The following is a 6007-nucleotide window of genomic DNA, read 5'->3' on the forward strand; positions in this document are numbered from 1 at the left end:
TTTTTCTCCAAACATGTCCCTCCCATCTTAGCATCATCTGTGCAATTCCTCCAGCTGCTCCTATACATGGCATGACCTTTTCCCCCCCCTTCCCTTGCTTCCCCCTCCATCTCACCCCTTCCCCGCCCATCCCTGCTCCCTTCCCTGGCCAGCACAGGGAGCCTGGGGCCAATCAGCCCTCCCAGGCGATCAAATGTCACTATAAGTTGCGAGCTGCATCACCTTGGGACGCTCGCAGATCCCAGCCTGCCCGTCCCCTCCGACAGGAGCTTGGTGCTTCTCTCCGCTCCTCCCAGGTAAGTGGGGTCCCTGGCAAGAGGGGGCAACACCACAGAAGGGATAAACCTTGGTTTGAATGGAGGAGCACCAGGGAAGGGTTGCGCTCCTCAGGATCCTAAGGAAAAGGCACTTGTAGCTTTAGTTGGGCATCTCACAAGACTCATGTCATCCACAGAGGTTTGGGTGCTTTGGAGTCTCAGGGATTAGTAGTGGGAGCATAGATCCTTCCAAACTAAGATTTGGGACTGGAGATTGTTATCTCTGGGGCACTCAGGGAGCGTTCCCTCAAGCAGCAGGAAGAAAGTGCTGACCTTCCCTGCACTGTCGCCCGGAGAAATGGATGGCTGAGGCAGGAGGTACGAAAGGCAGACTACCAGGGAGCTTCTGGTGGATGGAGAGGCTGTAGGTCTAGAGAGAGATCTAGGGAAAAAAATGTGGCCATGGAAAAACTGTCCCCTCTCACAGGAATTGAGAAAATTGAGTTTTGCATGGTCAGGCTAGCAAAGTGAAGGAGCTTGAAGTCATGAACGTGGAGAGTATCCCATCAATACTCTGAATTTAACCCCCTCCTCCTGCCCCTCTGCACACACAAGGAATTTCTCTTGCAATTTTCTCATTTCCTGTGAGAATTTCCTCCACGACCATATTTATATTTCTTGGATCAGCTTCTTGCTGTCAGGTGGCGGGTATCCTATGGGGGCAGGAGGGATGCCAGCACAGGTGACTCTGGGGGCAGCAATTTGGGTGGGAGCTGTGCCACAGATGGGGGAGCTCCAGTGGGGCTGTAGGTGACTGCCAGGGCAGGCAGCCACCCCTTAGGGGGACAAGACTCAGGGAGGTGATGGGTCCCCAAGAGATGCTCAAGAGGCACCGGGCTGAGTGCTTTAGGGCTTACAGTGGCAGTGCCTGGTGGGTGGTTGGACTGGATGATCTTGTTGGTCTGTTGCTACCTTGGTGATTCTAAGACCAAGGAAAGGCAGGGGATGTGAGCTGGGCACAGTCATTGGCTTTTTGTTCTCTGTCATGGCTTTGTTATCCCTAGAAAACCCCTTGCAGGAATCAGACAGCTCATACTACTCTGCAGACCAGGACAAAGGGCACATTTTGGGACAGGGAGTTGGGATTTTGCTATGACCCTGCAGCAGTGCTGGAGTCCTGCTACTCAGTTTTAGCATTAGAGAGACGTATATGCATATGTTTATGTACTTATTAGATATCATATCAAAAGAGATAGGTATTGTATATAATATATGTATGTATATTAAGAAATCCCTGCAGTGGGTTTGCAGTGGCTCCTGCTGGGAAGAGAGGCTGCGTGGTGCTTGGTGGATCATAGCCCATCCTTGCCCCAGAGCTGTCCCTGCCAGGCCCCATTGCCCATGCATGGCCACTTCTGTGCTGCCCCCTTTCCATGTGGCTCTTGCCACCTTGCCTACCTTGTATGGCCTGCCTTGGGAGGGGATGATTGATGGGTGGGTTATTTCCAGGGATGGCCTGGAGGTGCGAGGCAGCCCATTCCCCCTCCCGGGTGCATTCTCAGCTGCTAAGAGGCTTCTTGGGATGTGCTGGCTCTGCTCTTTCAGCTGAGGCCAGGAGCATTCAGGGCCAAAAGGGACATGGTATTCCTGCCCACCTGGGGCTAAGGGTTGGTGTATTTGTCCTTCCAGTGACCTGCCTGGCTTGGGCAAAATGCAGAATAACCTTTGCTTTCACCTTTTAGGGGTGGAAGCAGGCAGGAAGTTTTCTGTCTGGTGAAACTTTCCTATGTGTTGTGATTTCCTTCCAAAGGGTGGGCAGCATTAACTAATTGATTTTATTACATCCTTAAACCTCAGTCAAGACCAGAATCCATTTTTCTGCCACTATACAAACAAAGCCCAATTATTGCCTGAAGGTGCTAACAGCCTTAATCCTGGGCTGCATTTGCTGTGTGTAAAGTAATTTCCACCAAAGGCTAATCCCGAGCCAGCTGGAGACTTTCCATTGCCTTCGGGCAAACTTAATCCTAACTGCAAAAACTGCCGCTCTTAACAGATTGCTTTCTTTATTGCCTTTTGGATGTAAATATAGTCCAATTTTCCTGGCTGCTTTGATGACTATGTGGATAGTGCTGGGCACCAAAGAGCCTTTCTAGTCTTTGGTGGCTGTAGCTATGCCAGTCTGCATTTTGCCCCTGGCTTTAAGGGACCAGATGGCTTTTGAATGCCATGAAGTGGACAGACACCTTGCTCTTCTTGAAGCTAAACCTTTTTATCTTTCCAGCCAGGGCAGTGGCAGTCAGTGCTTTAAATGCTGGCTTCTCTTGACAGAGGGACCAAACCTGGTTGGATGTTTGGCCCTTGCAAGGCTGAAATCAGTGATCCTCCCCTGGATTTTTTGTACCCCCTGCCCTCGCCTATGGGGTTCCTGTATCTAGCTCATCTTTGTACAGAGTCTGCCAATGCACTTGTTATTAATTCATTTTATCTGGGGCCAAGAAATCCCCTCAGGGTTGGGGTCTTATGGTGTTAGGGATGCTGGCATTCTCACTCTGCTTTTATAGCACACGGACAGATGCCATGCAAAATCCCATTCGCATTTGCAGCGCTTGGATTAACAAATATGGAAGGGGGCAGGGGAACAGCCAGTGTGACAACTCTCAGCAAGATGTCCTTAGAGCTAAATTGGAGATGAGATGAGCTCATTCCAATAACTGCTAATGGAAAGCCTGATTGCAAAGGCTCCCATTGACTTCAATTGCCTTGGAAAGAACAGCGTGCACTGCGCTACGTGCCTGCCCTGCGCTGAGCAGACACTCTCTGTCTGCACACAGAGGGTTCTCCAGCTGATTTCTTCACCATTTAGTGGTATTACTCTTCTTACTAGAATGAGAGAGGATGTCAGCCCACAGCCTTTTAAAAGTCCTCCTTTTTTTTTAATCCTTCACCTTGGGAAGAAGGAAAGCTTCATTTATAAAGGCTTAATCCATAGGAGGATTGGCCATTGCCCTGAGCCTTTACAGAACATGTCTTTTGGAGGAAGCCAACAGCTGGGCATTAGGCAGGTTCCCTCTGCAGGCTTTTGCCTGGAGAAGCTCTGATGTCCTGTTGCTTAAACCAACATGCTGTCAAGGATTATTACTAATAGCTTGAATAATTCTTGAAGGCTGAAATGAGACTGCTAACACGCCTAGCCACTGAGGAGATAGCAAGTGCAAGTCTTCATCCTGAAGATTTTATGAAATCTAGACTGAAAAGACCAGGGGAGAGAGACCAGCAGTGTTGTAGCATTCAAGTAATTAACAGCAGTGTAAATTGAGCAGAAAAGACTTTTAAAAGCTGAAATTCCTCCCAAACACAAAATTCCCCTTGTTCCCTCTGCCTGGTGGAACTAGAGTCCCCAGAGTCATCCTTGGGATGGCTGTTGCAACCAAGGAGTGGGCAACCGCAGCTATGAAGTTAAAAGCAGCCTGGGCCCAAGAGACCACTGAGCCCAAATCTCATGTGCCCTGCCAGTAGATTACCCCTCCCATCCAGCATCTCAGGTCAGGTCATAACACAGACCCTGCTAGCACTACTTCCAGGGCAATGCTGAATTTCTGAAAGAGAATAAATGAGGAACCAGAAGAAAAAATCGTGGCTGTTTATCTCTCCTTGCAACATGGGGGTTTTAAATCCTGTTGATGTTAATGTATGGTGCCCAAGGTCATTGCTGGGGAATGGAGAGAATCCCTTATAGGGCAGGGTTGGAGCCTGTGGGATTACTGCCTTCCTCTGAAATAGAAAGCTGCTGAGCTGCAGTTGTTCCTTTTGAACCTAAGTCAGCCCACCTGCTCCTTCAAGACTTCTCTCATATATCAGCTGAATAATGAAGTCATGAAAGTTGGGGTTTGGGCCAGCAAGGAGAAGCCTGGCTTTCTAATTTAAGATCTGCTGTGGATTTGGAGAAAGTTTTGGGGGCCTTTCCTCATCTTCTCCCCTGGCCTCAGGGCAGCTGATGCTGTTAGGAAAGCCAATGATGCATTACATAGAAATGGTTATATCAATGTGAGCTGCCTAACTAGGCATGTGGCTGGTTTTTATCTTAAACTAATAATCAAATTATTGTTCACTCACTCATCAGTTGTATAAACCAGACACACTTTTGGGTGCTGACAAATAAGTACTTATCTCTAGGTTTATTGGTATTTTCAGTTATTTTTGTAACCGACTGAGGCTTTGGAGCTGGCACCTTCTCACCTGTGGTAGCACAAAAGAAGGAAAAATTCCTCTGATCTTGCTGGAGCGATGGAAATGTCAGATGGGTGCAGGAGGACGCCCTGGCCTTGCCTGTCTCCCTGAGCTCTGGGGATTTTGTAATTCAGAGCTGGGACTAGGCAGCCCCTGGGACTGCCTGTGGGAAGCAGCTGAATTGATGGGATTTATCTTTCCAGATGATCTTTTCCTCTCCCCCTCCCTTTGTCCTCTGACATGGGTGGCAAAGGTTTATGCTTCTCCCAAAATGTCAGTGTTGGTGGGGAGCTGGTTGGTGTGTGGGAAAGCAGGTGCTTGGCTTTTTTTGTCCTCAAATGTCAATCCATCTGCTTCTGCCTTGGTATTTTTTATGAGGTGCACTCACTAATAACAACATTTTTCTTCTTGTTTTTTTTTTCCTTTTCTTCTCTTTTGTCTAGAAACTAATTGCCAACATGTCTGATACCGAGGAAGTGTAAGTAGAGAGAAAGTTGTCTGTGTGTTTATCTGCTCAGCTTGGCCCCACAGAGCAGAGCCAGGGCATCCCTGTGCTCTGTGCTCAGCCTGAAGACCAGCACAGGGCATCCCCCAAGCACCTGCACCCTGCTCAGCCTGCCCTCTGTGGCTGTGGCGCTGCACCTGGAGGAGGGGGAGTCAAACCCACACTGCAGGGGTCTCTGCCTTGCTTTCACACATTCAGAGTAGAATGACCCAACCCAATGGGATGATTTGACATTTTGGCATCAGCAGTACAGAAGGGAGATTTAGGGCAGTCATGGGATCAGAGGAATCATGGACAGACCTGCAGACAACAGAATTTCAGCAACGTTGCATTGGGTTGCTTCAGTGTGTGGTTTAAAGCTTGACATCAGTATACAGACGGGATAAATACTTACCTCGTTTCAATGTCCTTTTTTTCCTCTCTCACAGGGAACAAGGAGAGGGTAAGTCTTAAATCTGCCTATAATTGCTTCTGTGCAAACCTGCAACATTTGCTGGCTATGTCAGCTGGTATGGTTAGACAAATCTGAAGCTTCTTTTTGTGCTCCTGTCTGTCTGACTGTCACCAGCTTCTGGGGTTTTTACAGTACCTGTAGCACCCTGGCCGTGTCCGTGCTGCGGGCTGCCCGTGGGGTTTCAGCCCCAAATTAATGCTCTGGTGGGAGGGGACGCTGCTAGTTTTTGTAAGGGCACTGCCATCTGCTGGCAATTTGTTTTGAAGCTTCTGTATGTGTAATATATTCTGGTTTTAGAACGTAAATGCCCACAGTGTTTACAAGCAAGGTACATAGACATTTTTCTTATATTCAGAGGCCCTCTCTGCTACCTTTTCCCTTCTAATGAACGTCTAACCTTGAGTTTCCATTGCCCAAGGAAAAATCCAATACTTTATTATCTTCTTCCCCTTTTTAGAGCTACTCTTTTTTATTTTCAAAGTAATTTAATCTTGTTATTTGACTTGCTGGTTTGCAAGTGGCCTCTCAGAAACCATCTTGCCCGGCAGCCCTGTGAGCACA

Source organism: Zonotrichia albicollis, chromosome 6 (genome assembly GCF_047830755.1).
Source record: "Zonotrichia albicollis isolate bZonAlb1 chromosome 6, bZonAlb1.hap1, whole genome shotgun sequence".
Classification (NCBI taxonomy): Eukaryota; Metazoa; Chordata; class Aves; order Passeriformes; family Passerellidae; genus Zonotrichia; species Zonotrichia albicollis.